This window comes from Notamacropus eugenii, chromosome 2 (assembly GCF_028372415.1).
Source record: "Notamacropus eugenii isolate mMacEug1 chromosome 2, mMacEug1.pri_v2, whole genome shotgun sequence".
In the NCBI taxonomy this organism is placed as follows: Eukaryota; Metazoa; Chordata; class Mammalia; order Diprotodontia; family Macropodidae; genus Notamacropus; species Notamacropus eugenii.
In genome coordinates this window covers 37,615,886-37,643,385 of record NC_092873.1, presented here as the reverse complement: position 1 = coordinate 37,643,385, position 27,500 = coordinate 37,615,886, and the positions used below count along the sequence as shown (strand labels likewise).

Below are 27,500 nucleotides of genomic sequence, written 5' to 3'. Positions count from 1 at the left end.
CCTGAAAACCAGGCTTCAAACACTATCTAAAATACCAGATCTAAAATAATCGTTAAATATTGGACAAAATGCCCAACATAAAAGAGAAAACCAATAAATACCTGATGATTTGATTTCAACCATTTGAGTTATCAAGTAGTTATTAAGTAACTACTATGTGCAGAATACCATGCTACAAAGTTCAGAGGAGCCAGAGCTCGCCTTTGCAGAGCTGAAAGTCTAATAGAAAACAACAGATAAATAGGGCTGATAAAAATGCAGCAGGGAAGTGAGAAGGAATGTGCTTTGGGAGCTCTGAGGAACTGTTACAAAGGGGATGGATCAAGGAAAACTTCATGAAGGAAGCACCGGTCAAACTGAACTCTAAAGGATGGATAAGAGCTCAAAACAAGCTTATTTGTAAATCTTAGAGATACAGAAGATAAGTCATGTTAAACAGGGCATCCATTCGCTTTTGTTCTTTTTCTCTTTACTACTCTGTACATATACTCTATGAAATGAACAAATGCTAAAAAAAAAAATTAATATTCATTCATTAGCATTATTGTTTCTTTATTATAGTTATTATTATTTCTACGAAAACAATCTGCTAAACACCTTTTCCATCTAGCTACAGTAATGTTTTTGGGGGGTTAATGGGAAATGGAGAATGCTAAAGTACTTTACATAAGCTAAAATTTTAGTTAACTGAAACTAAAATACCCAAATTTTTTAAAAGCCATTTAAAAAATATTTTATTAACTATATACTTCTTTGCTTTATTAAACAATTACTGCTAAATGAAAAAGCATTTACTAAAGGATTGCTCATGTGCAAAAAACTGGGATACAAATTAAAAACGGAGACAGTCCTTGACCTCAAGGAGTTTACATTCCAATGTAAACACACACATAAGTGAGCAGGGGCAAGAGGGTGATTTGGTCGGAAAAGCCACTGGGAGAGACAAACCCTTTCCTGGAATGGTAGTATGGATACGATTACCGTTCTTCAAATAAGAAGTGGATTTGACAGAGATTTGAGTGGTATCAGCAGCTGGGCAACATGGTAGGAAGACAGCAGGATGCATCTTGGTCAAGTCTGGTGGTGCTGGTTAGATGGGATGAATTCAAGTACAATCCTTGCTAGATAATGTGAACTCTCACAATGAGATATAACTCAGCACAAGACCTAAAGGAACTGGGTGGAGACAGAAAGTGAAGCAGTGGCAGCAGCTTGGTAGCATGGCAAGAGGATGGTCAAACTGACAATGGAGATAAAATATGTCAAAAAAACCTACAAACTTTTTAAAAATGATAATACTTATAATAACTTCCTCAAAGGGGAACAAGTATGGAAATGAAAATCAGAACAACCCTAAGGTTTCACTTCACATCCTGCAAGTTGGCAAAAATGACAAAAGGTGGGAATATTCAATGTTGGAAAGGCTGTGAGAAGTCAGGCACACTGGTACATTATTGGTGCAGCTGCAAAAACAGTACAAACATTTGGAAAACACTTGGAATTCTGCAAATAAAGTGACTATAAAATATCCATACTTTCTGACCCAGAGAGTTCATTACTAAACTTATACCCCAAGAAAGTCATAGATAAGAAATTTCCCATAAACATCAAAATATGTAGAGTAGCACTTTTCATGATAGTAAAATTGTTGGAAATAAAGTGGATGCTCATCAAGTAGAGAATGGCTAAACAAACTGTTGTACATGAATACAATGGAATATTACTACACTGTGAGGAATGACGAATGTCACGAATATAAAGAAGCATGGAAAGGTCTACATGAATTGGATGAGTGTAGAACGCAGAGCCAAGTGAAAATCTAAAAATGATGACAACAAATTTAACAGAGAGAACCATAAAAAAGGTGAATATTGCAAAATTATAAAAAACAAGTATGGCTGAAAGGGAAGACATCCACTCCCAACCCACTGTACCTCTTTGTAGAAGTGGGAAGTCCACAAGTGTAGTATGTTGCATATATTTTCAGACATTTTTGGTTACACATAGTTCTTGCTTTAAGTAACTTCACATTACTAAATCTGACTTTATGTAAAGAATTCCAAAAGAAATCTGCACTAAGAATGCCACCTATGTTAACTTTACTGTATAGTGCTGTGCTCTCTCTCCTGCCCCTTGGCTCCATGCTTCCAGGCTTCAACTCCTTACTGCCTCCCCCCAAAAAAAAAAAACCCTCCAAGAAAAAGAATAGGGGCAGAGGGATCGCTTACATTGTTACTGCCAGATGGGGGCCAGGCTTAAGACCTCCTGCACCAAGAAAGACCTTTGTCCCAGTCCATCCACATGGCCAGCCCTCCCGTATGTCTTTCCTGGGTCTGTGTTTGAGTTCCAGAAGTCTGTTCCACCATGTTGGGCAACAATCCTCTCCTGTTTGTGTCCTCTCAGTGGCTTCCCCTCCCTTCCAGGGTTCTTCCTCCTATTTTCCCTTCTCTGTCCTCCAGCCCCATGTGTCCCTGAATTGTGTACTGGCCCCTTCCTGTTTTCTTTCCCCCTCCCTTCCCCAAATTGGCATGCAAATTAATATTACATAAAAAAAATTTATGTAGAGTTCTGCAGAATGGTCCAATTACATACAGCAAGAACTGTCTACAATTGATCAGTTATGCTGCGTTTTTCCTCTTCTTTTTCATTACTTTCGTCTTAAAATGGTATTTGTTATATGGGATAGCTCTCTGAGATGGGGAAGATAAAGGATACTGGAGAAAATTTGATGATATTAAAAAAGACAAATAAAAACTTATTTAAAAAACCAAATCAACAAGCATTTATTAAGTATTTACTATGTGAGACACTGTACTAAAGTACTAGGGATATAAATAAAGAGAAAAAGAGGCCCTATCCTCAAGGATTGCAATTCTAATGGAAGCCTGATATTTATAATTAACAGAACTTAAGAATTTACAGAAATATAAGAGCAGAAACCATTCCCCAACAGCAAAGTAGTAAAAAAAATTACAAAAGAACTGCAAACTCTTAACCACAAGGAAGCATTTTGCAGATCTTAAAGTGCAACATATCTGTTATGAGTGTGCTGTTATTATGATTACTTCAACATAAACATTCTCTATGTTCTACCAAGAAGTTAAAATTTTAATCACCTATAAAGTAAGCTTGATTCTTCTAGAGTTGCTTGGATGTGAGCAAACAAAGTCCATAAAGGACATCACTGATTTGTAAGGCCTTCCTTTAATAAACAGTCCATTGATAAGTAAAAACAATACAAAAGAACAGGAAGTTCTCATCTCTCAGCTCTCAGAGCACAACAGGAAATTATAGCCATAAACCATTTGAAGAGGGATCTGCTTTCTCTTGGCTGACTAGCACTTTGGATAAATGAATGACAGGTGAACCTTTTGTATTTGTTATTTCAAAAAGAAGCCTTTTCACTATCATATTTTTGTGGAACAGCAGATTAATTCCTGATGACTGATATGAGCAGAAATCCCTTTTCAGGCATCCTGCTTTTTTTTTTTAAATTTCTTTTGATGAAAGGAAGATAATTTAATAATATAAATGAAGCTGCTGACCCAGGGAGGAAAGGAAGCAGTCATAAAGTAACAGCAATTTATTATTTAATGACACTGGGCCATGTTCTGCATAACAGTACAGGATTTCCAGCACTTTCCTTAGTTATTTGCCACATACCTAGGGGCAATGTCATTCGAATTTAAAAAGTGAAAGGGGAGGATACGCTACTGTCTTGCTTTCACTTCCAAAACTTCCCTTCCCTGAGTGGCTTGTATAATTTTGTATACGTTTATGACAAAAAAGATAAATAAAGAAATATGAATTAGGTCTCTGCTTTTTCAGTGAGGGGAGGACACTAAAGATGTTAAATGTTGCTGTTCTGATTGTTTTTGCTTAACTGTTTCTCTATGTTACAAAGGAGAGTTCAAATGGTAACAGGTGTATCTCATCAATCCTAGCTCCAGAGTGTTCTGAAGGGGAAGGGGTTAAGTCTCCACGTGGTATTTGGTCCCTGAAGTTTGCTAAGGGAAGAGAGTAAAGTGAAGCCTAAGTTAAACAGACCCGGTAGGTGAATATAAACGGCAACAAACTTCTGAAGAGAGCATATAAAATCCAACTAATCCCAAAGGTCTTGATCAAATGAGGAAGAAAGTTAATGCCAGGCTTCTGAAAATCATCTTTTTCACCAATTATTTCGCCCTTACACACATCCAACAGATATTTATTGCTGAACCCTACCAAATGCTCAACAATTACTCTTGTGGGGGAATCTAAAGATTAAAAAAGATTTGGTCTCTGCCATTAAAAAGCTCGGCAGCAAGGTGGCTCAATGGACAGCAGCCCTGGACCTGGAGTCAGGAAGTTCCTGAAAGTTCAAATGGAGCTTCAGACACTTAATAGCTGCCCAAAGAAGAGTTGGACCCAACTGAAAACAAGTGAACAACATTAAAGAGTTTATACTCTGGTAAAGAAACAGAACTAAAAAATATGAAACAGTTAAGGTATGATGAGTGGTAAATTGTGTGGTACTAATTACAGATAAAAAAAGGCATTGAGTTCAAAGGCTACCTGTTACCCTTTCTCCTCACAGTTGCTGTACAAGCCCATTTCCTATCTTCAGATCACTAATCAACTGAGGAAAGAATATTTTTCTTATTAAAATATAACAATGTGTATGTATAAATATAAATGACAGAGAGAGCCTCATCTGAGAGACTTGTGGCAGAGATTTTTCCCAGTCAGTTGTTTCATTTTTTAATCTTAGCTTTCTTAGATTTGCTTGTGTAAAAACTTTTAATATAATCAAACTTTTTATGTAATCAAGATTCTCTCTTTTATCTTCTTCCATCCTTTCTATTCCTTGTTTGGTCATGAACTTTTCTATCTGATAGGCATATTTTTCATGTATCTCTTTATTTATGATGTGACCTTTCATATCCAGGTCACACCCATCCGGAGCTTATCTTTGGACAAGGTATTAGGTTTTAGTCTAAATCTAATTTCTTCTATATTGCTATCTAATTCTCCGGCATGTTTTGTCAAAAAGTGAGTCCTTCCTCGAGTAGCTAAGGTCTTTGTAATCAACAAATACTAGGGTACCATATACCATTTAATTCTGTATGCTGTATATCTAACCCATCCCACTGACTGATCTCTCTATTTCTTACCAAACTGAAGTGCAGCAGAGTTTAAGATCTGGCACTGCAAGACCCTTTTTGTTCCCATTTCTCACTGCTTCTCCTGAGATTCTTGACTTTTTCTTCTTCCATATAAATTCTGTTATTATTTTTCCTAGTCCTAAAGTAATTCTGTGGTAGTTTGATGGCTATGGCACTGAATAAGAAAATTAGTTTAGGCAGCAGTGTCATTTTTATCATATTGGCTCATCCTACCCATGAGCAATGAATATTTTTCAATGATTTCAACCTGTTTTATTTCTGTAAGCATGTTTGTAGTATTCATATAGTTCTTCTGTGTAAGTTGGAAGGTAGATTCCCAAGTAGTTTATACATTCTGTAGTGGTTTTACATGGAATCTCCTTACTGAGCTTAATTGGTACTATATGCTCATGAGTTTTGTGGATTTATCTTATAGCCTGGAAGAATAATTTGTTATAAGTTTGTGTATCAGGGAGAAGTTTAGGTTCCCTGGAAAGCCCTGGGTCCCTGTGTAAATTTCCCATGTGCAGCCTACTCTGCTCTCTTCCTACATTTTTTTTGGGAGGCAATTAGGATTAAGTGACTTGCCAAAGGTCACAAAGCTAGTAAATGTCTGAGGCCACATTTGAACTCGAGTCCTCCTGAATCCAAAGCCAGTACTCTACCACTGTGCCATCTATTTGTCCCCCATTTTTATAGATTATTTTAATATTTATTATGTCACAGTTCAAGTAATTAAACAATTTAATAAAATTCATAATCATATCAAATAATGTTATGTGACTAACTTTCTCATGAAAGGTCTAACACGTGAATGAAACATCTTTTTTCTTGTAGGCATTTAATATAGATCACCATTAAAGCAATACAATAAGCGAAATCAAAGTGTGATTTAGAAACACTTGTGTGTCCCTCAGTCAATGACTTCACAGAATTCTGGGCATATATTTCCCTAAAGAATCAAAAAGTACCGCCTTATAAGATGACTAATATTCGATTTCTCAGAGAGAGAAATAAGATTTTTGGTTGCCCTGGTCACTGGTAGTTAGCCATAAAATTTTTGTCTTTTGTTTTTAACAAAAGATTAAAAAAAAAAAAGCCCAAATCCTAGCTAACTGAAATGAACATTGTGTAAATTATTTATTTTCAGGGGAAAAAAATACTATTAACACCAAACTATATCTGCATCTGGATTAGATTTGAACGTTCTTTCATTCATGGCAATAAACTTTTAATGATTAATTTTATAAATATGCCAAACCCTCTTGTCTGAATGGAACTCAACTACAGTGCCTGTTTAAGATATATGTACCATGCCAATGAATGGACTAACTCATTGGGGGTTCCCTAATCAACTGCAAGTGAGAATCTGATCAATCAGCATTCTTTGACCACCTTTTTTCCTGTGTGGAGTGTTAGGCCAATCCTTTTTGTGTGGTTATGGATTTCACTTGAGAGTCTCTAAATATTCTGAGACTTCTTTTTTTAAAAAAAAATTTATTTTATTTGTTTTCAGTGTTCTATAATCACTTCCATATATCTTAGATTTTTTCCCCTCCCTCTACCTCCTACTCCCCTCTCTCCCCGAGACGGCTTGCAATCTTATATAGGTTCTATACATACATTCCTATTAAATACAATTTCAGCATAGTCATGTTAAATAGAAGAATTAAAATAGATGGAAGAAACCATAAAATGAAACAAAACGTAGCACAAAAGGAAATGGCCTGCTTCATTCTGTGATCAAATTCCATAGTTTTTTCTCTGGATATGGAAGGCATTTTGCCTCAAAAGTCCATTGGGTATTTTTTCGGTCCTTGCATTGCCATGAAGGACTAAGTCTACCAGAAAAATTCCTCACACACCGTGGTTGTTGTTGTGTATAAAGTTCTCCTGGTTCTGCTTCTTTCACTCAGCATCAGTTCATGTGAGTCTTCCCAGGCCTCTCTGAAGTCTTCCTGTTCATCAATCATTTCTTACAGCACAACAGTATTCCCTTACATACATGTACTACAACTTGTTCAGCCATTCCCCAATTGATGGGCATCCCCTTGATTTCCAGTTTTTGGCCACCACAAAGATAGCTATATTCTGAGACTTCTTAAAGCCATCACAATGATGTCACCTGCAAACATGATCATCTGAACTCTGAGCAGAACATGCTTTAAGGCCAAGGTAGGTACTTTTGTAAGCATTCAGTCACTCTGCTCTATGCCTTGCCTGACACTGAAAATCAGAGATCACTAGACAAAGTTATGTGTGGTTGCATCTATCAGGAATCTGACAGGAACCTGGGAGCCTTTAAGACTATACTTTGTATTGGGAAAGAAAGAATTTTTACAGCTAAGCTCGGGGATAAAGGCCTCATTTCTAGAATATATAGAGAACTAACTCAAATGTATAATCATACAAGTCATTCCCCAATTGATAAATGGTCAAAGGATATGAACAGGCAATTTTTGGAAGAAGAAATTAAAGATATCTATAATCATATGAAAAAATGCTCTAAATCACTATTGATTAGAGAGATGCAAATCAAAACAACTCTGAGGTACCACATCACACCTATAAGATTGGCAAACATGACAGAACAAGAAAATGATAAATGCTGGAGAGGATGTGGGAGAGTTGGAACACTAATTCATTGTTGGTGGAGCTGCGAGCGCATCCAACCATTCTGGAGAGCAATTTGGAACTATGCCCAAAGGGCTACAAAAATGTGCATACCCTTTGACCCAGCAATATCGCTACTAGGACTGTATCCCCAAGAGATCATAAAAATGGGAAAGGGTCCCACATGTACAAAAATATTTATAGCAGCACTCTCTGTAGTTGCCAAAAACTGGAAGTCAAGGGGATGTCCATCAATTGGGGAATGGCTGAATAAATTATGGTATATGAATGTAATGGAGTACTATTGTGCCATAAGAAATGAGGAACAAGAAGACTTCAGAGAGGCCTGGAAGGACTTATATGACCTGATGCTGAGTGAAAGGAGCAGAACCAGGAGAACTTTGTGCACAGCAACGACCACAGTGTGCGAGAGTTTTTTCTGGTACACTTGGAATTTCGTAATAACGCAAGAACTTCTTAAAAAAAAAAAAATCCCAATGGTGGTTCTCAAGGCAAAATGCCTTCCACACTCAGAGAAAGAAATATGGAAGTCATTCGCAAAATGTAGCAGATCATGTTTGTGTATGTGTATGTGTTTGTGTATCATGTTCTGATTTGTTATACGATTTCTTTCATTTATTTTAGTCTGACTACATAGCATGACTATAGTGAAAATATACTCAATAGGAAAGTATATGTAGAATCTATACAGAATTGTATGCAGTCGTGGGGAGGGAGGGAGGTAGTGGGGGGTGGGTGTGGGGGGGATAAAATCTCAATTGTATGGCAGTGATTGTTAAACATTAAAAAATAATAATAAAAAAAAATAAAAATAAAAAAATAAAATAAAATAAAAGACTATACTTTGTGCTAATGTAGTAATTTTTTAAAAGATTAATAATAAGAATCATGTATTTACAGAACTTTTCAGTCCACACTGTGGCTGTGGTACATTGAAAAGAATGCTCTACAAAGTGTGCCTGTTCCTTCCTGATTCCATCTGCAGATCATTCTTGTAAAGTTTTTATAAAGATGAGATGGTAAATAAGTGAGGGAGTCATTCCTGACATCCTACTTTTTAAGAAAAAAATCTCATTATTTTTTCAATCATTCTTTTCTTTCTGATATTGTGAATACTGAACCAGTCCAGTATACATTTGAGCTTCTTCTGGGGTGTGGCTCCTTTTGCCAGCTTCACTTTCTTAAGTACCTTTTATCTTTACTCACAGGGCACAAAAGGGACACAACTCAGGTAGCAAAGAGCTCAAATATGGCGGCTCATCTGTCGCTGGCGACTGCAGAAGTACTGGTAGATCAATGTCCACTGTTCTCATTGTCCTGGATTCCTTCATAAATGCACTGAGATGATTTGGCTGCTGGCTCTCATGACAACCTTTCCTCAGACTCATTTTCCCACTCTCTACCAATGACAACCTACAGGATAAATCACTGTCAAACAAATAAAAACATTCTAGGCCTCAATTTCTTCCTCAATAAAATAAGCATGTTGGACTATATTATCTGTCAGGTCCTTTTACACTTCTAGTAGCCTCTCATCCCATGTCTACAAATGCAAGAGAATTTCTTTTTTTTCCCTCCAAATTTATTTGTTTTCAATTTTCAACAATCACTTCCATAAATTTTAAATTTTCTCCCCCTCCCTCCCCAAGATAATATGCAATTTTACATGGGCTCTATACTTGCATTCCTATTAGACACATTTTCACATCAGTCATGTTGCATAGAAGAATTAAAACGAATGGGAGAAACCAAGGAAACTAAACAAAACCAAACATAACAAAAGGGAAAATATCTGCTTCATTCTGTATTCTGATTCCATAGTTCTTTCTCTGGATGTGGATGGCAGTTAATGCAAGAAAATTTCAAAGGAAGAAAGATTTTGTCAGATAGAACCCTGGGAATGATGGAGGAGTGGGAGCCAAGACTCCAAAGATTTATAGCCTAGAGCACTTGAAGAACAACAGTGAGGAACAGAAATTTGCAGTATTATTTGATCTAGGCTGGCATTTAAATACAACAGCAGTAAGTCTCAAGAATAATCAAAGGTCTGACAAAGGTTTTTAAGCCAATTCATTTGGATCTTAATGTGTAGGAAAAACTCAATTCTAGCACTGTTAAAGGCAACATGAAGATCAAATGAAATTTACTATAAGTTGCTTACATATAAACTGAGAAGTCTTAGGGCAACTCACAATACCTTAACAGACATCATAAACAGAATTACTTCTTATCAGATGTGTTCTATGTTATTTAAGTATATCTGGGTGACCTGTAATTACTGTTAAAAAGCTAAGGTAGACCATATTATTCCATTAAGGTCTTAAAAAAAATTTTTTAAAAAGAAAAACCCAACAACAACTGCATGGCAGAAAATTCCTCCAATTTGGCACTTGTTTTTCTTCTAATAAACAAGCCGTTATATTTGGGAAGAAGATTAAAGATGGGTAACCCTTTTAAAATTTATAATTCAAAGACATGAGAATGTATTATTCTGTTAGCAAAATCAGAGTTTTAATCTGAAAAAATCAAGACCTTATAAGTTTTAATTTTTTTCCACACTGAAGATAGTTATGTAACAAAATATGAATCATAACTAAAAGTAAATCACGGTTAAATATATAGAAAGCAAAAACTTCTAGGATAAAAATCTCTCCTACCCTCAGTGGTTAATTACTACAAGGAATTCATTACTAATAGGAATTACTGATTTCCTTTAGCTCCTCCTGAAACTCTTGGTTAACTGAAAACCATCTTCTGTTAATAATAACCTCATCTGACCAAAACCTGTCCCATGGGATGTGAAAATTTACTTAAAGTTTTATTTCTCTGTCATTGTGACAAAATTTTGCCTCTAAGAGGTCTGTATAGAATCATAACGAAGGTCCAGGTTTCTCTGAGACCTATGCTTGAACATAATAAAACCTCAGTTTTTTACCTTTCCTATTTCTGTGGTGTAGTAAATAGATATTTGACAAGTTACCTATCACATGAACTCGAGAGATGTTCCTCCCATAACCGTAGCTTTAAATTTAAATCTATAGGAAATATCTGCTGGAACTCTGCTTAAAGCAAAGCAACTGATAAATTCTTGACTTTCTTTAAGGATAATTTCATTCTTCAAAAAGTAGGTAAGGCAACAAAGGCAAATACTTATTCTGAGTCTGATTCTGACCAATAAAAAAGAATAGCCAGATATGTCAAATGATAGGAATCTTGGGAGGAAATGACCACATCATTTGGACGTCATCTTAGGTTTGTTATAGACAAATGTGAAAGCTGGTGTAGTCAGACGAACAACATAGATTTTGGAAGATTAGATTACAAAGAAATTAGGAAAGGATCCACCCCATAGCCCAAAATTCTATGGTGGAAGTTGGCTCATGAAGGATAAGATGTTCTGAAGGAAAAAATTCTGACAACATAAATGATTCTTCAGACAAGAAGAACATGAGCAGCTCTATAAAAGAACGATAATAACTGTTAGCAACTGCATAGTTTTTTGAGGTTTGCAAAGACTTTACATGTTATCCTATTTGATACGAACATATAAGCCAGCTTAGATTTAGAGAGGCAACATGGTGTGGAAGAGGAGTTCTTAACCTGGAGTCTGTGAACTTGTTTTTTAAAATAGTTTGATAACTGCACTTCAACATAATAATTCTTTTGTACTTCTGTATGTTAGAAGTGAGCCTGTTTAACAAGCCCCAACAGTGAGAAACATGCTCACCTTAAAGAACAATACCTGTTGTGAAATCAGGTAGGCCTTTATTAATCTTTACGTCCATTCCCCTGAATGGACGAGTAGCCTCCCCAGTAAGGTTACAGGAAGATTACAGGAAGGCTAAAACACATGAAGGAAAATGAGCTTCTCATGCTGTCCTCTGAACTTTGGATCTCCTGTGACACTGTCCCCTGGCCATGTGACTCCATGTTCTCCTCTCTGGTAGGCCCTTTCTCACACAGCTCCTTGGGCCTGCACATTAGTCTCTGACCTCTAACCTGTCCATGCTAGGTCACAACCTCCTATCACCCAGTAATGTGGACAACAGAACTTTACTTCCCACATACATATTTTATTTATTTAATTAAAAATCATTATTCCGAGAAACAGTCCACAAGCTTCACCTTACAGTCAATGGTGTCGGGACACAAAAAAGGGTTGAGACCTCCTGATGTAGAACAAAGAGCACTGGATGGGTTCAAATCCCCCACTTTGATACTACTAAATAATGTGACCTTAAGCAAGATACTTTAAGGGATACTCAGTTTACCCATCTGTCAGATTAGGGGATCAGAAGAGATGACACCTGATATACTCTTTAGTTCTAAATTCAATGACCCCATTACTCTATAAAACAATCTATTACATCAAAAAAGAAAAGAAAATTTTTAAAAAGGCATGTAAGTATGGAAGCAAAGTCAGGTAACTGAGGACAAATGGAAAAGAGAGGTGATATCCTGAAAGAACAGGACTAGGGCTCTAAGCCTGAGAGGAGACTGAGCTACAACCAAGAGAACTATTTTTAGCTATGTTCTAGCAATAGGACTCTCAAAGATGGAACAGAACTGCAACCTGGGAGAGAAAGCATGATAACAACAGCAAAGAAAATAGAACTAACTCAAATCTTATTTCGTTTGCCTCTCTACCAAGGAGAATGACATACAAAGGAGACTGAGAAGGATGAAACAAAAATGATAGAAAATTGAAACCCAAGAAAATGAGATTATGAGAGAGTACCTAGTCGCATTCACTAAGATCAAGTCATCTTGGGGTACTACGAGGACTTGTGGTTGAGGTTGGTGAGTCAAGGTCTCAGAAAATGTGCCACACAATTGGTGAAGGGCAAATGTGGTCCTGGTTTTCAGAAAGAGGATGGTGAAATACCCTTCAAACTGCAGGCCAGTGAGCCTGACCTTCCATCCGAGCAACATTACAGAACACATCATTAAGGGCAAGGTATGTGAGCACTCAGGAAAAAGTAACAACCAAGAGTCAGTGTGACTTTGTGGGAACAAAATATACACCAGATTCACCTCTTCTGCATTTCAAACAAGGTCACAGACTGCAAGAACAGGGAGAATGCTCTACACGGCACAGACCTAGCTTCAGATCACATCACACTTCTCAAACACCAGGACGGTGACTGGTGCCTCCAAGTCATTCTTTAGGGAGGCCTTCACAGTGATGCCCCAAAGCCCTCCCTCCAGAGCACTCTGTGGTGTACAGCCTCTGGATCAGACTCTGAGGAAGACACAGGTGGTACACTTGGCAAATGTGCATGATCCCAAGCTGAGGTACAAGATGGCACAATCTGGATACCACAAAATGGGTCAGATCTAAGAAAGGCAAAGTTTCTTTACCTGGGATCCACAGACTCCTTGGGGATCTATGGATAGATTTCTGGGAGCCCATGAAGTACATCTTTATTTCAACATACCCAGGTGTCATCCTCAAATCCCCACTCTCCCATCCACCCCCACCTCCAATCAGTTGGCCAAGTAGTGTCATTTCTACCTTCATAACATTTCTCACATATGTCCCATTCTCTCCTCAGTTAATATGTGTCTGAGACTGGATGTGAACTCAGGTCCTGTTGCCTCCAGGCCCAGTACTCTCCTCCACTATTCCATCATCCATCCAACAGTCCTTTGACTTGACCACAGGCTAGGGTATTCTGCTATTAGGTAGTGGGGCACCCTTCATACTTATCTCAGAGTACTTGAGTCAGCTTCTTCCACCTCCCTAAGCAATCAGTACAAATTATACAAGGAAAGTGGCAGTGGCCCCTGCCACTCCCACCAAAAATGTTTGCTGAGCTACAGATAATGGGCATGTCCTCCTCAATCCTTGCAGACTGCACTGCAACTTTGTCTGTCCCCTGCTTCAAAGAGGAGAACATGTCCCTGGAGTGCTTTCTCACAGCTGAGTCAACATGTGCTCTGAGAAGACAAAACTAACATATAAAACTCAATAAGATATAATTAAAGTTAATCTGCTACCAAAAAAATTAGAATGCATTCCAAATATAAAATTTTCAAAATCATTCACATCAGTGGTCTTATGGATAATTTAGTGTTTACTCAGAAAAAAATTGGTTCCTTTTCACTGGGAAAAGACACACAAAAGAAACGAAAGTGATTTCTAGTATAAGAAAAGCAACTAAACACCAGGTGATGCAAAAAAGGAAGAGGCACATGGATTAATTTTGTTCTAAAATAACAGAAAATACTTAAAACATACAAGACAAAGACATCGGTCTACAGAAAGTCACAGAATGCAGATAACTCTTAAGGGGAAGCTGCATCTCCCTATCTCCCTGCTCAATATCATTTTTTTGATGGGTTTAATGAAGAAAAAAAAAGGAGAAAAATAACTTTTCAATGACTTGGAAGTGAAATGGGCTAAGATCAATTTTATTTCATCTTGAATCCACCAATGAAAGAAAAAACTACTCTTTTACAATACTTAGAAACAGAGGGTTATTTTCTAAGGTAACTTTACTCATTACTCAAACTGGCAACCATTAACAGTACACATAACAGCAATAGTTGTGGGTCTGGTCTTGTAAACCTCTTCTAAGTCCTAGGCCAAATTTTAATGAAATATACATAGTAATATTTTTTAAGGGAGGAGAAAGGGGGGAAATAGTTTGGCACCTAATATAAAATCACAATGACCAAGTCAGGGGTGCAGATCCTCCAGTATGCAGCACTTTATTAGAGTTCAGTTAGAAATACACAATCTTCAGACATTCAAGATGTAGTTCTCTCAGATAAAGCTTCAAAGCAGGAAATGAATCCCCTCCCAAACGCTGCTTCTTATCTGTAAAATGACCTGAAATTATTACTGAACTAATAAAGTAATTTTGTTTCAGAAAGTGATCTGATCTTTTTTTCTTCTTTTTTGATAAATGTAATCATGAGATGTGGGATTATTGCTTTTTGGCGGACTGTGTACTCATATTGAAGCAACATGGATTAATACAAGAAACTTTTTTATGATTCTTATAGCAAGCTCTAAAGAGTAGGCTAAATCAAAGCATGCCTGTTTGTATTGTGGCTGTATTTCTTGAAAAGGGGGAATGTTAACAATAAAAAAAAGCCTAACATTTACATACCACTTTACAGTTTACAAATTACTTCACATACATGTTTTCATATTTGATTCTTACAAAAAACCCTACAAGGTAGACTACATAAAGCATTATTATTTATAATTTTACAAATGAGGAAACTGAGGCTCAGAGGGATTCAATAACTTGCCCAAGTCCCTGCCTTTTGCTGCCTGCATCACAGCAATGTCAAACATCCAATTCCACAGCTGCATGTTTTTCCTTTTACTATGGAATCAAGATGCCAACTCACAACTTTGTTTCCTCCTTTCTTCTGAGTTTCTGAAGACAAAAACACATGGAATTATTTTTGACTCTGAATTTTGCTACTTACTGACTTAGAAAAGAGAATTTCTAAAAAGTATGGGGAAATCACTTGTATGGAATAGATGCTATCCTTTATGCCTCAAATTATACTACTGACTAATAATCAGCAACACTTGTACTTCCTGAGCGATTTTTCAACAGTGAATATCTTTCTGAAAAGCCAGAATCAATATCTCTTGCCTAGTCCCTTGCGTAAATTAATGTATTTGTAAGGCAATTGTCGATGTATTAGTGAACCTTCAAGTTGATGCTGTACCATGGGGCAAAGAGGTGAAGGATTAAAGAGGGTGTATGTGTGTGGAAGATGAAGAATCTGGTGTAAAAACACCAGGAAGCGGAGGAGGCAGATAACAAGGATAAAAGCCACATTTAATTTGGACCAGTGGAACAATATAAACAGAAAAAAACAGGTGGAAAATGTTACACAAAGCAAATTCTAGGACTTTAAAGCTCAAAGGGATCTTAAGAAATCATCCAATCCAGTAGTGTCAAATTCAAATAGAAAGAAATCCCTGCAGGTGGCATATTGAATAAGAAAACCACAAATTAACATTATCAACTTTTTAATTTTGTTCAGTCTTTCCCAATGAGATTTTAATCTGGTTTGGCTCCACCAGGACAGCGTTGTCAGTACTTGACACTCTGATCTAGTCCATCCCTGATCTTACAGATGAGGAAACTGAGTTCCGAAGAAATGACCTGCCAGAGGTTATACTGGGCTGCCCAAAGTCTCAGTGAAGTTTTAAGCTTTAACAGCTTTAAAAGTGCTAAGACTTTGGGGACACCCTGTGTGGCAGCGCTGGCCCAGCAGACTAGTTTCCCAGGCTCCACACACCACACCACTCACTTCCCAGCCCACCCACCACATTGCCCCAGGACGGAAGCCAGTAATCAGGAAACAAAGAGTCTCCAAAGTACTCAGAGAACATCCAGGGTTATGTCACAAAGACTAACAGTTGGGTCATGCATGCTTCATCTCTCCACCCAAAAGGAGTGCCTCTGTCAGACTGGTGAACCTAGATCAAGGCACAGGCCCATGAACATGTGGAGTGATTCAGTGACCTTGATTTCAGGAGCATGTTAATGCCACCATGGTCAAAGCTGCCAATTCTACTCTATCAGAAGGAGCAAAGGCTAGGGAGCAAATGGGGGAAGGGAAAGTCTTCTCTGTGATTCTTCAAAGAGTCTGGATAAACTGGTTAGGAAACAGCAGTCTAATGCCTTCTATTCCAAAGAGAACAGCCCCTCCTCCCCCTCACAGTGTGTAGGACTCCTGGGGGGAGGGGGTTGTCACATTCCAATCTCCTCCCAGTAACAGCTAAACTGTGAGGCTTGTCTCCAACAGAGCCACAGCCACCTTTATCTCCTAATGTGCCTCCACCTCCACTTTTTCCCTCTTATGTGCAAGCTCCCATCTCTTCCCTCACTCTGGTCCAAATCCACCCCTAACCCCAGATCACCTTCTGACTGTTGTAGGTGCCCCTAAGAAGGTGAGTTCTGCCCAAGGGGCACTGACCAGTGAGGAAGAGCCCTACAGTCCCTACTTCTTCCTATTCATTTGGGGTGCGACAGGATTAGTTTACAAGAGAGCAGGCACTGATGGGTTGTAACTCCATCTCAGATCACAGTACGTTTCTCCTTAAACTTCCCTATTTCTGTTGTAGGTACTGCCACCCTTCCAGTCCACAGTAACATCTTTAGTTCTCCCTTGCCCCTACCCTCCTGTCATCTTCACTTGCACATCTCCTACTCACGGAGCCACCACGGAGCCTTACTCAAGTTCTCATCCCCTTGAAGCCTCAACAGCCTCCTGGCTGGTCTCCCTGCCTCCATCCTCTCTCCCAGCCAATTTATCCTCTACAAAGCCAGTTCAGCGCCACACTGTTCTCTATCCCAGGGTCTCTTGCCCTTCTCCTATTGCTACTCCTTACTTATCAAAAAAAGCGCCTCCACTCTGCCAATGAAACCGGTTAAATCCAACATTCTTGAAGAGATAAAGTACAACAGAATCATGTTGGAATGATCTCTAAATTAATAACAGCACATTGACAAATCCCCTGAAACACCTTTATAAGAATATTTTTTAAAAGCTTCTTTATAAAGTGACAAAAGACAGTAACCATGTCTAACAGATGCACTGTCCACCATGTCTAATGTATATTCCATATGACAAAAATACCTCTCTGGGCAGATTTTCTTTGTCCCTCAGCTGAAGCTCGGTGAGAACAAGCCTTTAAAGTTTATTTTCTGTAGATCCCCTTATCTCCTCTCTCTATTTTCCTCTCAGTAACTGCTCCACAGCACCACCACCACTGGAGATACACCTCATAGCTCTTCTCTCCTCAACCAAAAGTACTAAAGACAAGGATTACATTTTGGTGTGCAATCAATCAATCAATCACTAATAATAACTTATATTATCTGCAAGGCTCAGAGACAAAAATGAAACAGCTCCTGCCCTGCAGGAGCTTCCAGGCTAGTAAGAAGAGACACATGGAGACAGGATGTCGGGGAATGATGGGAAAGGGCTTCATGTAGAAGGTGGTGCTTGAGTTGAGCTTCGAAGGAAGCCTGTGATTCTGAGGGGTGAGGAGAGAGAGAGGAGATAAAGCGTGTGAGCAATGACTAGAAAGTCCACTTGACTGGCCTTGCAGGGTTCTTTAAAGGGAGGCATTTATGATGAAGATGGAAAGACAGAACTGGGCCAGGTTACATGCCCAACACAGAAGTAGTATGGAGCCACTGCAGTTTACTGAGGAGGGGAGTGACATGGTTGGAGCTATGCTTTAGGAAAATCACTTTAGCAGCTATCATGAGGCAGGAAAAACAACTAGAAAACTACTACAATTGTACAGATAAAAGGTGAAGAGGGTCTGAACCAGGATGGTGGGCATTATGAATGAGTTACAATGTGTGACCTAAATAGGCACGTAGATCTTAAATAATTTTTCTCTCTGCGAAAGGACCGGTTTTGTCTCTGTTCGTAGGAATTTAGATTTCCCTAACCCAAAAAGGTCCAAGGAGGCCTTCTCTGATCCCAGTCTAAGCTTATTCTCAGGAATACATAACAGAAGACAAGAATCAAAGCCCTTTGGTACCAGTTTTTCCTTGGTTTTGAAGCCTGCGCATGCCCTGGTAAAAGTCTCCTGGCAGACCACCTCTGCCGCCTCCTCCTCCTTCTTCTTATAACTGTCTGAACATGGGTCCATTTTCCTCCCCATTTTCCTCTACTTTAATCTCACCCCAACTATGCCCCACCCCCACCCTTGCTGCAAGCATCCCTTTAATTGGAAGCTAGCAATCATGTTTTCATATAAGCAACATCCCCCTACACACACAAACACAGACACAGATAAGACACACACACACTTTGTGTGTGTTATTCCTACCTCTAGTAATGAAATTTTCCACCAAAGTTTGGCATTAATCATTAAAAGAGAAAATAAATTGCAACTGGTTTAGAAAGTTGTCCAAGCTGTTTATGGAAACTTTTTTTAAAAATCAGATTCACAGCACTGAGTTCATATACTTTCCTTCATTTTGGAAATATCAAATGGGGCAAAAGGAATTACTATCCTAAAGCACAGGAATGAATGACCCAAATTATCTAGGGAGTAAAAGCACTTGCCCAGATGTCAGGATGATTAAATCTTGGTAAGAGGCATGTGGGTTTCCCATAGGAACTCCACATGGCCTACAACTAAAACCACCAATTTCCTTAGGAAAAAGATCGTTGAGGAAGACTGTGTAAACCTATATCTTATTCTGATCCCCTGACCACACCCCTCCCCTTCTAGTCAGTATAATGTAATTTATAAGTAATTGGCATAAAGGGGCAATAGCAGGAAATAAGATTGCAAAGGGAACCCAGAAATCATGTGCAAACCAGTCCAAAGATCAAAGGAATATAATTTACAAATTGTTTTCCTATACTAATAAAATTCACATCCTGGTAGTATGTGCTGAATCAGCAGAAGCCATTTATGCACTGCTGTCTGGATCCTGGTCCTGTGATATGTAAATCTCAGACAAGTTCCAGGCATCCAGAGTAAGACCAGATCACCAAAAGGTGCTGATAATTTTGAAATGATGTGGACACGTTAACTTTGGAGTTTTATGGACAACTCTGAGATGATCTGGGTATGTTAACGAACTAACCCCAAGAGGCAGACACTGTGAGATCTCAAACTCCTGTCCCCAGAGCCCTCTTCCCTCTCTATCAGATCCATGTTTCTGAGGGCTCCCTACTCCAATCCCCATTATACAAGTAATTCTCTCTGCCCTTCCCCCATCCCACTGCACCCCATGCTCTTCTCCAGGGCTACCTGACTTTCTTTCTTTCTTTCTACCCCAGCTCAATGCTGTCTGCTTCTGGAACTCTTTCCCTACTTGTCTCTATATTTTCTGTACCTAAGCAAAGTGTGAATTGCCACCCTGTTTCCCACTGCTGATGAGGGACCTTAGGTAACCTAGTAACACAGACTTGACATGAATACTTTCTACACAAAAAGATTAGACTAGTAATTTCCTTTTAGATGTTTCTTGGTGATCATTATTTTGGGTATTATATACAATAGTACTTCTGTCATGGTAACTGCAATGTTCTTTTTAGACATTAAGACCAATGTCAAGAGACAAGAAGGTGAAAGCTAGAAAATGAAAAATGAGAAAATGGGTCTATATCAAATGTTTGAGGTTCTCTGCATGAAGGACACAATCACAAGAACATGGGACTTTCATTACTGGCCACAGAGAGAAGTGGCTGGTGACTTCTTGCTGAGGCCACAAAGGTGGCTATATAAGCTGATATGACCAGGTTGATAAGACTTTACGGAGGCAAAACTCCTAAGATTTGTCAAATCTAATGACAACACCCACTTCTGATAACTGACAAGGAGATTAAGGCTCCTGCTACTGCCAAAAGACATACTCTACAATCTGTAAAAGGGAGAGGTAGACTAGATGACGTTTAGGGCCCTATCTAGCTCTAACATTCTATGACTCCAGTATACTTAGGTTTCAGCAAAATATCTTCAGTCTTTCATGTTATGCATCTGAGATGATTGTATAGTTAAGTAGATTCTGAATGGCTGAAATGAGCATACCCAAAGATCAGTCCCTAACAGGTGGATGTCAAATGGGAGGAAGGTCTCCACTAGAGGGTCTCAGGGATCTATCCTTGCAAGGTCCTGTGCTGTTCAACAAGACTTCCATGATCATACACATTTATCGAGATTATAAATAACACGAAACTGAGACAAACTGGATGACAGATCCAAAAAGATCTCAGTAGACTAGACCGAAAGGCATAATCAAATAAAATGAAATAATAGGGATAAATGTAAAGTACTAGAGTCCAAAAAAACCTTCATCAATATAGGATGGGTAGGCACAGCTAACAAGACCTGTGAAGAAGATCTGTTGTGCTTAGAGGACTATAAATTCAATATGAATCGACTCTGAAGTGGCAGCAGAAACGAGGCATGCTATTAGTTTAGGTCTCCCCAAATGAGGCATGCCGTCTCCTCATCAGATCATACCCAGAACAGTTCCATCATAAGCATTCAATTTCAGAAAAGCTACTATGAGCCAGAGCATATCCAGAAAAGTAACTGAGATAAGAAAACTGAGAAAATGCTCCATGAAAATGCTCCAACAGCATAACCTCAGCAAGTCTCATGAAGGGTGTTGTTCTACAAGCTGCTGGAGTTCCCAAGGCCCGGTGTCAAAGGGCTCAGGTATCCCAAGGTCAGGCCTCTCCTTTTCTCAGGTCCACCTGGGCCATCTGAGATCCCTGCAGTCAGTGATCACAGTTACCTCTGTGATCTCTATGGACTCATGAACAAGGAAGAGGTCTTCCTAGAGCTGTCACCTATTGGAACAAACTCCTTTTAACCTGCTTTAACCAAAATTTCAAGAGTAATGGTTTTCAAAGTGTGTGGTCTGGGACCCTAGAGCTCATGAAAATCTGTAAGGGAGTCCACAAGGTCAGAACAATTTTCACAGTAATACAAAGAAACTTTAATTTCTAAAACAGTAAATGTTAATAGCTATGATCAACACAAAAGTTCTAGAGATGGGAAGTCCTCAATAATTTCTAAGAATGTGAAAGTGTTCTGAGACCAAAATGTTTGAGAACTGCTGCTTTAGAGATTAATCTAGAATTAAACCAACCTCCCAGAATGCTGATTTTTGTCCAGGCATATTAGCTACTTTAATGACTTGGTAACCTAGTTAATATAGGACTCATAAGGCCAAAGCCACCATGGTTTTTATCCCTGTTATCCCGGCTAGATGTCTTTGAATCACAAATGGAATTTAACAAAAGGGTAAACTGAAGCAGATCACCATAGGCTACCTGTCAACACATAGGTCAATGGCTTGCCTCCATTTATGCCAAAGACCCCAAGCAAGAAGGCAGTTCCCCTTATACAGGTTTTGGGTACAGAACAAAGAACAGAGTGGGGTAGATGACACCATGGAGCTAAGGACAGCATGAATGACTACATAGCTGAGGTGCAGGTATCTGTACATGACTGGTTGGAAATTTGGTAATGGAGGTTTGCAACAACCCCCATTCTTCTCTCATGAGACTAAGGAGTGCTCATTAGTTGAGACCAGGTGCAAGATAGCAGACCAGACTTTTGGAAAGCAAACCAGACATCCTTGAAATATAGCTTGGAGTAAAGATATCAGACCCAACTCCCTTTCTTTCACACACATTCCCCACGGTTAGCAAAACTCCTTGAGGCAAGAAAAGCTGAATTTTTAAACTTAACCCATTACAAGCCAGCTGAACTCTGAACTGTGCGTGTGTGTGTGTGTTTGTCCTTCGTTGCCAAAGAAGACCATGCCATCAGAAAAATAATGACATGACTCACACTTGACTTTGTTCTGAGTGAGGGAGGGCTGTGCAGGTCACCAGCCTCACTTCTCCTCCAGAGCCATCTGAATCCAGTGACCAGATATTCATCAAGATGACTGGAGATGACTCAGGATGAGGCAGTTGGGGTTAAGTGACTTGCCCAAGGTCACACAGCTAATGAGTGTCAAGTGTCTGAGGTGAGATTTGAACTCAGATCCTCCTGACTCCTACACTGGTGCTCTATCCACTGCACCACCTAGCTGCCCCTGAACTCTGACCTATGACTTAAGCAGTTACCAGGCAAAAATAGTTACAGGACAAAATCAATTAATCATAAAGAGGATCATTGTAAACTTCTTGCCATTGGTCTCTTAGTTTCTTGTAAACTCATGCCATTGGTCTCAAAGAGAACTCTGTGAAAGACTAAGACAAGGTAAGTACCGCCAGCTCACTCCCAAACTAGACAGAGCTGCTGGAAAAGCCCTCCTGACTTTTTAGAACAGGACTCACAACAATTTTTAATGCTTTACCATCAATTTCTGGCCACTTTCTCTCCACATTCCACATGAATGTGTGAGCGATAGCACCCTCTGCTGGATCAAGAGAAGAAAACTCTGATCTTAAACTTGTATTCTGAAATAAGTAGGCTGCCTTTTCAAAACTAATAATAAATGATCACTTCACTGAAAATACACTCCAGTTTTCATGCAGTGTATAAACACTAATTTACCAATTATTCTAAACATGAGGTCCCTATGGGAAAGACTTAGACAATAAGCTGACAAATTCCAAAAAGAACTGAATCCTGTTTAGACAGATGTTCTTCCTCCTCCCCCTTAAAAAAGGAAGGTGGAAGATGAAGCAAAATGGGTGGATGGTTCAGAGGCTGCCCTTGGAGAAGTAAATAAGGAAATCAACAGTTTCCTAGTATGCCCAATGGCATCAAGAAACATTATTTCACGGCAAACCTGGTCATCTCACACTGCAATGCTCAGGATGAGTAGAGGTCAAAAGATGGCCACAAAATCAGTTGATTGAACATAATCTATGGCAGGAGATAAAGAGGAACAAAAATGCTGTGAAGAACTCAACAACAGTGTCCCAACCAAGTCATGTGTTTACCTTAATACTTGGTGAGACTGAGAAAGACAATAAGTTGCTGTAAAATATGGTTTAGGATTAAGAAATGAAAAGGGCCAAAGACCCACAGACTTCTCAGACACCTACATACATAATCAGCGAACAAGCATTTATTGAGTAATTTACTACACACCAGACAGTGGGTTAGGCCTGGAGATTCAAGGATCAAAAAAGTGACCCAATTCCTGCCCTCAAGAATCTTACATTCTACAGAAGGGGAGGCATCAGTATCTTCATCATGGACAATATTGATAATCATAGCTAACAGTTTTATAGTACTTACTATGTGTTAAGCCTTTACAAATATTATCTCATTTAATCCTCACAAGAACTCTGGGAGGTAGGTGTTATTATTATCCTCACTTTACAGATAAGGAAACTGAGGCAAACAAAGGTTAAGTGACTTGCCCAGGGCCACACAGTTGGGAGTATCTGAATCCATATTTGAACTCAGGTCTTCCTGATCCCAAGTCCAGTGATCTGTGTACTTCCCACACAGCTGCCTGATGTGTTCACAGGTAAGTAAATACAGGATATAAAGAAAATGAATACTCGGTGATCTGTAGAAGATGAGGGTGGAGGAGACTAACAATTACAGGAATCCAGGTCTCATGAAAGAGGTGGCATTGGAACTGAACTTTGAAGGGGCTTGGAACCCCAGGGGCAGAGGTGATGGGGAGGGGTCATCCCAGGCAGGGGAGACAGAAATGGAGATAACGCTGTGCACAAAGGACGGTGGGAGCACCTCTCCGCAAAGTGTGCCAGAAGGCTCTGTGCAAGTCAAAAACCAAACAATGTCACAGAAAATTAAAAGAACTGCATCTTGAGGTAGAGGAAATAACTCATTGATGTGGGATCATCTCCAGATAACTTGTATGATGTGGAAAGGTCAGAACCAAATAAACTGAAAGAGAATGCCACATGCAACTACAATCCCACAACTTGACGTATACCCCATACAGGGCTTAACTAGAAAAGAAACAAACTCCAGTCACCATTATGACAATCTTCTATGGAAACCTTAACTAACACAAAGCAATGAACACACTGAGGCGGCCACAAAGTCCAGGAACAGCCCCAGCACCAAAACTCTGATATCCCGGCCAAGCTAAGAGGCATAGTAAATCTAGATGAACAAAGTTCAGAAGGTGAAGTCATTTCAAAACAGAAGATGGACAGAAGATTCTGGAGGAGGAAGCTGTATGATTATGGGCAGCATCACATCATCAAACTGGGAAAACTAAAGGAGGGATCAGAGAGTGAAAGTTGGAAGAGAACTCAGAGCTTGACTAGTCTAATTCTTAAAAGATAAGGAAACTGAGGCCAAGGGAAGTTAAGTGTCTTGCCCAAAATCAGGACAAAGACAGGAAAAATGATCTGCAGAAAGGCTGGTCATGAGACCTAACTAAGCCAGATTGTCTCAGATGCATCTATAGATGATGCTCAAAGGAGGATAAGTAGGTAAAAAACGGAAACAATCTCCCAGAATTCTACAATAATCAACATTTTAATCAGAAATAAGAGTGATAGATTTAGAGCTAGGAAAGAATTCTTGAGGCAAGTTGGGATATGCCCTCATTTTATAGGTAAGGAAACTGAGGCAGTAAGGGGATGAGTGACATGCCCAGTGTTGTATAGCTAGTAAGTGTCTGAGGAAAGATTGGAATTCAGGTTTTCCTGATTCCAGACTCAGCGCTCTGTCTACTGTGCCACCAGCTACCACTACCTCTGGACTCAATAAGCTCCTAATGAGATACATGAGGAAGCAGAAATAGCATTTAGAAAATGAAGTCGAAGATGGCAGAGTAGAAAGATGCACATACTTTTGCTCGTCCCTCACAGTACATAAAATACCTGTAAAAAATGACTCCCAACAAATTATAGAGCAGCAGAAAACACAGAACGACACAGTGAAAGAGATTTCCAGTCCAAGGTAACCTGGAAGGCCGACAGGAAAGGTCTATTGAACCAGATGCAGAGCAGAGAGCAGCCCAGCCTTGGTTGAGTTGCACTTGGAGGAAAAGGACCAGAACAAGCCTCTGAGAAGGAATCCGCAGCAGCAGCAGCTCTCAGATACCTCAACCCACAAACGTCAAGAACAACTTCAAAGGTCAGAGAGAGGGTTTTTTCAACTGGGTGAGAAGGGAGCAGGGTCCTCCCCTAGCCCCGGCTCCAGGCCACAGCTGCTAAGGAAGCAGCAGCAGCAGAAGTGGCAGAACAGTGTCCATTTGTGGAGCCCTTTGCCTAAAGAGCCTGGGGGAAATGAGCAGCTGATCTGAATCTCCTGACCTGAGAGTGAGGAGGAGTGCTGGTGTGGCTGAGCTGGAGGTAGTTGTAGAGAGGGAATTCTGCTACTCACAGATTCTGGGCAAAAAAGTTTTTGGTTGCTCCCAGACCAGTGCGCAGGCCAGGAGAGGAGTAGACTCTCCCTTGATTGTGCCACCTTGAAGGAACTGAGAAGTTACAGGTCCCCACAGCATACCCTCCTGTTGACAAAGGACTCAAAAGTCAAATAACTGACTGGGAAAATGCCCAAAAATAAGAAAAAAAAATAAGACTATAGAAGGTTACTTTCTTAGTGAACAGTATTGCCTTCCATTCTTTCAGATGAGGAAGAACAATGCTTACTATCAGAGGCCACCAAAATAATTGTTTCAGGCCATGAAAGAGTTTAAAAAGGATTTTGAAAATCATAAGAGAGGTGAAGGAAAAACTGGGAAGAGAAATGAGAGCAATGCAAGAAAATCATGAACAAGTCAACAGCTTGCTAAAGGAGACCCAAAAAAATGCTGAAGAAAATAACACCTTTAAAAATAGTCTAACTCAATTAGAAAAAGAGGTCCAAAAAGCCAATGAGGAGAAGAATGCTTTAAAAAGCAGAATTAGCCAAATGGAAAAGGAGATTCAAAAGCTCACTGAAGAAAATAATTCTTTAAAAATTAGAATGGAACAGATGGAGGCCAATGACTTTATGAGAAACCAAGAAATTACAAAACAAAAACAAAAGAATGAAAAAATAGAAGACAATGTGAAATATCTCATTGGGAAAACAACTGACCTGGAAAATAGATTCAGGAGAGACAATTTTAAAATTATGGGACTACCTGAAAGCCAGGATCAAAAAAAGAGCCTAGACATCATCTTTCATGAAATTATCAAGGAAAACTGCCCTGATATTCTAGAACCAGAGGGCAAAATAAATATTGAAAGAATCCACCAATCACCTCCTGAAAGACATCCAAAAAGAGAAACACCTAGGAATACTGTAGCCAAATTCCAGAGTTCCCAGGTCAAGGCAAAAATATTGCAAGCAGCTAGAAAGAAACAATTTGAGTATTGTGGAAATATAATCAGGATAACATAGGATCTAGCATCTTCTACATTAAGGAACTGAAGGGCATGGAATAGGATATTCCAGAAGTCAAAGGAACTGGGATCACCCAGCAAAATTGAGTATAATACTTCAGGGGCAAAAATGGTCATTCAGTGAAATAGAGGACTTTCAAATGAAATAAGAGGACTTTCAAGCATTCTTGATGAGAAGACCAGAGCTGAAAAAATATTTGACTTTCAAACACAAGAATCAAGAGAAGCATGAAAAGGTAAACAGGAAAGAGAAATCATAAGGGACTCACTAAAGTTGAACTGTTTACATTCCTACATGGAAAGATAATATTTCTAATTCTTGAAATTTTTCTCAGTATTTGGGTAGTTGGAGGGATTATACATGCACACACATATATAGACAGAGAGCACAGGGTAAATTGAATAGGAAGGGATCATATCTAAAAAAATAAAATTAAGGGGTGAGAGAAATATATTGGGAGAAGAAAGGGAGAAATGCAATAGGGCAAATTATCTCTCATAAAAGAGGCAAGAAAAAGCTTTTTCAATGAAGGGGAAAAGGGGGGAGGTGAGAGGGAAAAAGTGAAGCTTACTGTCATCACATTTGGCTCAAGGAAGGAATAACATGCACACTCAGTTTGGTATAAAAACCTATCTTACACCACAGGAAAGTAGGGGAGAAGGGGATAAGCAGGGTGGGGGGGGATGATGGAAGGGAGGGAAAATAGGAGGAGGGAGCAATTATAAATAAACACTCTTGGGGAGGGACAAGGTCAAAAGAGAGAATAGAATAAATGGGGGGCAAGATAGGATGTGGGGAAATATAGGCAGTTTTACATAACATGACTATTATGGAAGTCATTTGCAAAACTACACATATATGGCCTATATTGAATTGCTTGCCTTCTCAGTCAGGATGGGTGGGAAGGGAGG

At 39.1% G+C, this 27,500-nt stretch overlaps 1 protein-coding gene across 3 annotated transcripts in view; it reads right to left on the bottom strand.

Annotated features, from left to right (window-relative positions):
* The window catches only part of NSRP1 (nuclear speckle splicing regulatory protein 1), a 62,229-nt gene that overhangs the window by 27,573 nt on the left and 7,156 nt on the right, over positions 1-27,500 (bottom strand). The window contains exon 1 of one of the 3 annotated variants that reach the window (XM_072639868.1): positions 2,229-2,307. The exons of the other annotated variants lie outside the window; for them this stretch is intronic. The gene's annotated coding sequence lies outside the window, so the exon portion shown is untranslated. Of the gene's footprint in view, positions 1-2,228; positions 2,308-27,500 lie in introns of those variants that run through there. 3 annotated transcript variants of the gene reach the window in all.